Source organism: Meriones unguiculatus, chromosome 3 (genome assembly GCF_030254825.1).
Source record: "Meriones unguiculatus strain TT.TT164.6M chromosome 3, Bangor_MerUng_6.1, whole genome shotgun sequence".
Taxonomy (NCBI): Eukaryota; Metazoa; Chordata; class Mammalia; order Rodentia; family Muridae; genus Meriones; species Meriones unguiculatus.
In genome coordinates, this window is record NC_083351.1 from 33,401,802 (window position 1) to 33,410,484 (window position 8,683).

Sequence of the window (8,683 nt, forward strand, 5' to 3'; positions counted from 1 at the left end):
CTTGGGAGGCAAGCAAACTCCACGTCTGGGCAAGCCACGGCTTGGAAGATTCCTAAGGTGTCAGGGTGGGCTTGTCGGTGACGCCGCTGCCTGTAAGCCATCCCTGCCCCTGGAAGTAGCTCTTCACCTACACTCCTGGAGCAACCCCAGTAAAAACTGACCGTTCACAAAGTTGGACTTCAGTGAGACTGTTACTCCAGTCGGCTGTGGCTTGTCTTTTGGGGTGAGTAGATGGGCATGGTTTGCGTAAACCCAGGAAGAGTCTCTTAAACAACAGTGTTGCTCCATGTTACTGCTTGGACTGTGTACACCTTGAGTGTAACTGAGGTTGAGCTGAACATTTGCCAAATGTGTAAAATGTCTGATAATTGGGGACAGCGGGTTCCCTGAGGGGTTTGACAGCTGGCTGGTTTGCATAGAGTCATTGAGGTATGCAGCACCCCTCCCCCCCGCGTGTGTCTGGTTGGCTGGAGGACAGGAGGGTTTGGACGTGGTCATGTACCTATAGACTCATGGCTGCCAGCTTCTTGGCTCTCAGCACCTTGTTCTCTCCACAAGAAAGTTGTACAGGCCTGCCCTGGATGGCTTCCAGTCTGGTCACCCTCCAACAGGAATGCCCTTCAGAGCTTAGATATGCAGCTGGATGTCCCAGGAGAGGAGGGAAGTTAAAGTCTCAACCAAGCTCACTTGAGCTCAGTGTTGTAAAATTTTATATGACTCTGATCACTCTATCCAGGAGATTTCTTTGGGTCTTTCTTTGTTCTGGATCTCATATTCATTATAAAACAAGTAAAATATCTGCCACGTAAGTGTAAGAACCTGGGTTCGAATCCCCAGAAGCTGCTTAAAGCTGAATGCAATAGCACATTCTGTAATCTTTGTAATGCTCCTATGGCAAAGTGGGAGATGAGAGAGGAGAATCCCAGAATCATTCCAGCCAGCTATTGTGGCCTATGCAGGGAGAAACCTGATTTCCCCCGAGGCTGGTCCTGAACTCTTTGGTCTTGGTTCAGGCAATTCCTTTGCCTTCTCAAGTCCCTGGCTGGAACTCCAGAGACACACCACCGTGTCTGGCTTGAGTCTTTCTCTTTGACATCAATGATCTTTCCCTTGGGATGAATCCTTTTCTCTGCTTTTTGCTGAACTATTATTACACTAGCGATTATACTCATAGGCTTCCAGCCCTTCCTGCACAGCTGAGCATTTGCACAGTCAGGCATCTCTGTTGTCAGCTAAATCTGGACAGTTTTGGTAGCATATGTTATAATAAATGGTGTGGACCCCACGAGAGGTCATTTAAGTGGCATTGTGGCCTCTGACTCCATTTTCCTGCATTAAAATTCTGAGGTAGACACTAATATTTTAAAGAATTCCTCTGTGCCTTTATTTGCTTATCTCTATAATGGGGTGAACATGTTCATTACAGCACTTTAAAATTTATTTTATCTGTCCGAGTGTTTCGCTTGCATGTATTTCTGTGCAAGCCTTGCATACCTAGTGCCTGCAGAGGCCAGAAGAGGTCATCAGCTCTCCTGAACCTGGAGTTATGGACAGTTAGGAACTGCCACGTTGGTGCTCAAACTGTGTCTTCTGTAAGAGCAACAAGTGCCCTTTGTCCCTGGAGCTCCTCATTACAGTAGTGACATGGATTTACAGGTGAGAACAGTTGACACAAGGCCTTCAAAGTGACAATTCTCATTTTAACAGAAAGCTAATGCCCATGACCAGTGCATTTTAGTGGTGAGGGATTTTGTTGTTAGTTTGCTTCGAGATAAACTGTCATGTAGCCCAGGCTGTACTTGAACTCACTAAGTAGCTAAAGACAACCTTGAACTCCAAATCGTCTTTCACCTCCCAAGTGCTAAGATCATAGGTGTATGCCCCGACACTTAGCTCTGAATGGGTCTCATACGTTTCTTTCAAGAGACTTGTTGGTGAGATTTTTCTTGACCATCCTCGCCCCCATTTATTGGAATGTTTCCCCTGCTGGCAGAAGGGCAGTTTCATCTGGCTCCTATAGTAGCCCCAGGAACACTCCCTGGTCTGCTCTCCCCTACCTTACCACTGCTCTCCAAGAGCCAAAGGCCTCAGAGACTACCGTCCATGAACTATAGGAGAGCCTTGCCCAAGGGTCTAGACCAACACTAAGTACTTGACCATGGCTATGCCTCCTCTCCGGGTCCTTCTGTGGAAACAGGGACTGGTGGGGCATGAGGGTCAGTGGTGCTGGTGTTGGTGGTGAACCTGTGGAATAATGAATGATGGGACAGTTTCTGTCAGGGCTTGCCAGAGCTTCTCAGCCTGTGGCGCAGGTTGGGATGGGTACAGACTAGCCCTTGACAGGGATTCTTCTCTGGGTCTAGCAAGATTCTTGGTGCACACAGGTTGTGGGTCTCTAAGCAGAAGCATGGCAAGCTAAGCAATTTGGCGGGCAAACAGCAAGCCTTTTACATGAAGACGTCATAGAGACAGATGGCCAAGGAGGAGGAGAGCCCTTCACAGTTACTGACTCCTAGTAAGGGTGTCACCAAAAAAGGCTTCCCTAAGAGCAAGCTACTATAGCAAGTAGCAGTGAAGGTACAAATAGCCTGGGTTAAAGGCCAAGCTTCTACATCTTCACGCCTCCTTGGATAGAAGAATTAACCCCTTTGTTACCAAGTCTGTCAACAATCCTTTTTGTTTTGTCCACATAGAAACTGTGAGTAGGCAAAGAGAAACTCCTTCCGTAAGTGCCGTCTTAATTAGGGTTTTATTGCCGTGAAGAGACACCATGACCATGGCTACTCTTTTAAAACAAAGCATTTAGTTGGGGCTGGCTCACAGGGACAGAGGTTTAGTCCATTTTCATCATGGTGGGAAGCATGGCAGCACAAAGACCGACACGGTCCTGGAGAAGGAGCCAAGTGTTTCACATCTAGATCAGCAGGCAGCAGGAAGAGAATGATACTAGGTCTGACTTGAGTTTCTGAAACCTCAAAGCCCACCCCCAGTGACACACTTCCTCCAACAAGACCGCACCTACTCCAATAAGGCCACACCTCCTAATAGTACCACTCCCTATGAACAGACGGGGGTCATTATCACTCAGACCACTACAGTGCCCAAGACAGATGCAGAGGCCTATAGCTCCAAACTCCAAGAGTGAGTGCCTACAACTCAAGCCATTAGAAACAAAAAACTAGCAGGATATTAAGGTTGTACACCTATAATCTCAGCACCCTGGTGGGGCTGAAGCACGAGAACTGCCCAAGGAAGAGAGAGTGGAGTCTCAGGAGAGGGTCTAGGATATATAGACTGATGGGGAGGCCTAGGAAGAGCCAAATGCCTCAGAAGCATTACCATGTTTTAGCCATTGGCTGAGGCTGACAGAACCAGAGAAGGACATTGTAGGCAAGAGCAAGGGAAGTAGAGGTAGGAAATAGGAAGGAGGCGGGACCATTGTGGGAGGCGCACAAAGCATTATGCTGTGGGCTTGAAACACTCTCCCATAGGGTCATCTAGTTTAACCCCTGGTCCCCAGCTGGTGGTGCCATTTTGGGAAGCTGTAGCGTTTTCAGGAGATTCTGCTGCTGGAATTGGTGGACGGAGGACAGCCTGTGTGGGATAGCCCATCCCTAGTTCTGGCCTGAGTTTTCACTCTGCTTTCTGACTGCTGGTGCAATGTAATCAGCCAGCGCACATTCCTGCTGCCCCAAGCTGCCCCTGCTACCATGTCTTCTTGCCATGATGGACCCAGACCTTCTCAGACCATAACCCAAATAAATCTTCCCTTAGACTACTTCTTTCAGGTGTGTGTGTGTGTGTGTGTTTAATCACAGAGAGAACAACATAAAGGAAATCGGTGCTGTGAAGTGGGCTTGTTTGCAGTGACCATTTAGTTCCTGAGGGTATGAAACTGGAGATTGGGGCTAGATAGATGGCTTAGTGGTTAAGCTCATTTTTCTGCTCTTCCAGAGGTCCTGAGTTCAATTTCCAGCACCCACATCGTGGCTCACAGCCATCTGTCATGAGATCTGGTGCCCTTTGCTGCCTTGCAGGTATACATGCAGGCAGAGCACTGTATACATAATAAAAAAATCTTAAAACAAACAAACAACTGGCGATCACCCATTTGGAAGGAGAGTGCCTGCATAGTGAGAGCCTCAGGAGTCTCTTGCTTAAGATTCACAATCTAAAGAAAATATTCTCTTCCGTTCAGCTGTAGGCACTTGGCTACCGCCACCGCTATCTAACAGCCCAGGGCATGTCATGAGAAGGCTGCAGAACTTCGTGTCACTCCACAGGCGGCTGGTTTTTCAAGCGTGCAAAACTAAAGAGCCACGGGGTCATAGAGACTTGCACCAAGTTTCAGAAAGCTGCCAAGGCTAGGCAATGTGTAACAGGGTCTGATTCCGTTCACGAAGATCCCGAGTGACAATGAAGCTGAAACATAAATTGCAGTGGAGCTCCCTGTGTGAAGTAAAAAAAAAAAAAAAACACCAAAAAACATGGAACCTTCGCCCAGGAAAGCTACAGACAATGAGTGGACCCAGCCCAAGAAAGAGGCTATGTGTGTCGCAGGCAGCAAAGCTTTAGGGGCAATGTTGGAGTCCTCTTGGAGCCCAGATGATGCCGTCATGAGCCCCAGATCCTGGACATGGGCCGCAGGGTACCGTGTCTGCCCTGCTGCATTTTGACCTTGTTTTGGTCCAGTCTTACCTTGCTATCTTCCCATTCTTCCCTTTCGGAATGGGAACGTTTACTTAGTGCCATTGGATACTTAAAAGTGTGTAACTTGGTTTTTGCTGTTGTGAGGCCTCAGGATTAAGAGCTTGCCTTGAGTTTCAGAAGGGACTTTGGACTGTTGAGCAATGTTGAAATTGTGTAGTTGTATTGGGACTTCATAAGTTAGATAACACGTGAAATGGCCTATGAGCCTATGGAGGTCAAGGGAGGAATATTAAATTTCTTTTTTCAGCTATTCTGTCACAGCAATGAGAAAGACTATATAAGTAACCCTAAGATCCTTGGACATGGGCTGCCCGGTTTTGGATCCTCTATTGTGTTGGAACAACAGCTTTCTGGCCCAAGTGTCCTCTTTACTGCAAAACCAGAAAACAATGTTTCCACCCAGCAGGGCTAGTCCAAGGAATCATGTGAGCTATTATAGGTGAAATATTAGGGGTAGAGGTTAGTACATGCTGACTGTCACAGCACAGTTTATAATGATCTTACATGTGATTATCACGATGATGACATTATCAGAACTTGGATGTGAGGGAAGGGTCCGGGATGGCTCTAAGGCTTGTTGCTTTGGTGTTATGACATCAGTTGGAAGTTTGAAAAACAAGCTTATTAGAGATATAATACAGGCCAGGCGTGGTGGTGCATGCCTGTAATCCCAGCACTCAGGAGGCAGAGGCAGGCGGAGCTCTGTGAGTTCCAGGCCAGCCTGGTCTACAAATTGAGTCCAGGACAGCCAAGGCTATCCAGAGAAACCCTGTCTTGAAAAACCAATATATACACATCCTGGGACATCTTTGGGTACATGGTGAGGAGGTCTAGAGTCTGAGGAACAAGTATGACTGCTTAGGTCCCTGTAGGGGAAGGCAACCCATAGTGGTCTTTTTTAAAACTCTATTTAGGGTGTTTAGGCCTCTACCTCCCTTCCATCAACCCCAACCTTAAGTAAGAAAGAGAAAAGGTCAGTGGTCAGAGGGGCCCAGACCCTTTTACTTCTACTAGCTGGTTAGGTTCAGGGGGTTCTTTTAGAGCTCTCTACCAATCTCTGTCAACCTAAGACCCAGCTAGTAGGCTCCTCCACACTGCTGTGCCCTCAAACGATTCTCTCTGTCTGTCTGCTCCAAACAGCCACACCATCTGTGGTGTCTGGGGTCTTCGGTCTCTCCAAACTACTCCGCTCCACACTTCAACACTGAACACCACACAGAAGGCACCCTCCCCCCCTCCCTGCACCAGCCTCCTGCTCAGCCTCGTATTTATACTGAGTCCTAGACCATGCCCCTCTCCAGGCTGAATGTGGAAGGCCATTACCTGTTGTCAAAAGCCACGATCCTGCATGAGAGACGATTAACAGGTGTGGACAAACTATAGCCCAACTTAACTCTCACAGGTGGGACTAAAACAAAAGCATATTTACATAGCATACAAAGAAACTAAAACTCCCAGTACAGGTTCCCTAGTAGGTGTGGGCTGGTAGGGAGAAGGAAGGCCACACCCTGAGGAATGCTAACATTCCCAGAGACTGAGAAGGATTCACTAGACTCTAGTGAGTATGGGGCCCTGAAGGAGTTGCTATTTTGCCTTGGAGACAGGTTAGGTGTGTTTTTAGTGCTTTGGACAGGCACAGGAGAATGCACTAAGTATGTAGGCATGAGTACAGGTCTGTCCAGTCATGCTGTGTGGTGCGCAGAGTGTGCTGTAGGCCTGAAGCAGTAGGTCCTTGCTGTCTGCTCACTCCACTCCACATCTTCAGGAGCCAGGCCTGAGCCCCACCCTGACCTGGACTGCTCCTGGAAATGCTGGCCCAGAAGCTAATGGGCTGGAGGTCGGATCTAGAGAACATTCTCTGTCGAGGGTGGGGGTCAGGACCCTAGCCTGGGACTCTGGGCGGGAAGGAAAGAAGCCACTTGTTCTACTTAAAATCTTCAAGGGACTGATGTTGGGGCTAGTGTGGGAGGGGACGCATGCCACAGGTGCTCATACTTCTGTTCCGAACCAGGCAATTGGGAAGAGCTAAGTCGAGTGATGCCCTGGCTTTGGCTCTGACCCTGTTCAGGCCCCTTGTCTCGTCTCTTTATTGTTTCTGGTCACTGAAGGTGGCCTATGAGGCGAGCTACCAGGTGGATTTCCTGGGGGTATGTGAGGAGCAACCGAAGACCACAGAGTGGCGTGAGGAGGAGAGAAGCCCTCTCTACAGGGTCTCCTTGAGCTTCAAGAACACTCGTGACTGCAAGGTAAGCTCACGTGTGTGTCTCAGGTGTGTGTGTGTATACGTGTGCTGCTGACACCTACAAGCATCTGAGATTGTGACACTGAAAGTTACGTAACCAAAGGTGCGTAATTAGATATGTGAGCCCAGCCAAAAGTGGTGGGCACAGCTTTAATTCCAGCACTTGGGAGGCGGAGGCAGGTGGATCTCTGAATTTGAGACCAGCCTGGCTTACATAGTGAGTTTCAGGCTGGCCAGGGATATACAGTGAAACTCTGTCTTTAAAGAGAAAGAAAGAGGTGGATAGAGAGATGGTCCAGTGATTGACTACCTTCCCATAGGACCTGGGCTCAATTTCCAGCACCCACGTGGCAAAATACCTGAATAAAAGTAGTATTAATGGGGCTGGAGAGGTGGCTCAGAGGTTAAGAGCACTGGCTGCTCTTCCAGAGGTCTGGAGTTCAATTCCCAGCAACCACATGGTGGCTCAGAATCATCTATAGTGCCCTCTTCTGGGCGCAGGTGTTCATGCAGACAGAACATTGTATAGACAATAAATAAATCTTTAAAAAAATTTTAAAAATAGCATTAATGGAAAAAAGGAGAAAATAAGAAAGAAAGAACAAAAGAAAGAAAGGAAGGAAGAAAGGGAGAAAAATGAACTCAGCAGCTGGACCTACCTCATGAACAGTTAGGAAACAGAGAAGGATAAATAAGCAATAGGGTTCAGCTTATCTTCCCCATTTTGTAAAAGCCAAGACCCCATCTAGGGATGGTGCCACCCACAGTTGGCTGATTTTCCCCACATTATTAATGAAATCAAGGTGAAACCTCAGATGCATGCCCAAAGGCCCGTTTCCCAGGCAATTCTACAGTCTGTCAAGTGTACCACTAACACCAACCATCTTAACTGCACCGCTTGTCAGCTTGACTCTCAGACACATCACCTTCCACGCCTTGTTCCCATAGACTCATGATCATATCATAGTATAAAATGTATTCAGTCCAACTTTAAATGACCCCCTAGTCTTCAACAATCCCAAACACTTCGAAAGTCCAGTTGTCTCTTAACGCTGGGCTTCTATAAGATAAAAAAAACAAGCTGCATACTTTCAATAAGTAATAGCACAGAGTAAACATCCCTATTCCAAAAGGCAAGAACCAAGTTGTAATAAACAATGGTCATAGCAAAATCCACCAGGGGAAACAAATCTTGCAGTTCCATGTCCAGAATTTGGAGCTCATGATGTAATCATCTGGGAGTCAAGAGGCTTAGATGGCTCCTCCCATCCAGCTCTGCTGTCTTTAACAGGCAGCTCAAGGTCTTGGTGTCCCCAATATCTTACATATCCAATTGCAACTCAGGGTGGGGTCTTGCTCTCGAGGCATTTTTCTTATTACTTAATTGCTGAACACCAGGTGTCTCTTTAACAGTCCTGATCTCTTGAACAATCACAGCTGCTTTGTTGTCTGCGCTCTCCGTGTCTGAAACTGTAAGCTGTTCACACACCTTTCTTCTGCCAAACAAACCAGCCCATTGGCTTTAAATTCAACTCCGCTCAAGTCCTTAAGCCATTGGCAGAATAAAGTCAGATCCTCGGCCAAAAGTACCACATGAAAACCCCTAGTCCAGTTCCTGATGGAGTCCTTGTTCCCCCTCTGCAACCTCATAAGTTGGCCCTCCAGTGTCTGTTTCTCTCAGTGTTCTTGAAGTCTTCTGAGTTTCCAGAATAGCACATTAAGTTCTTTTTA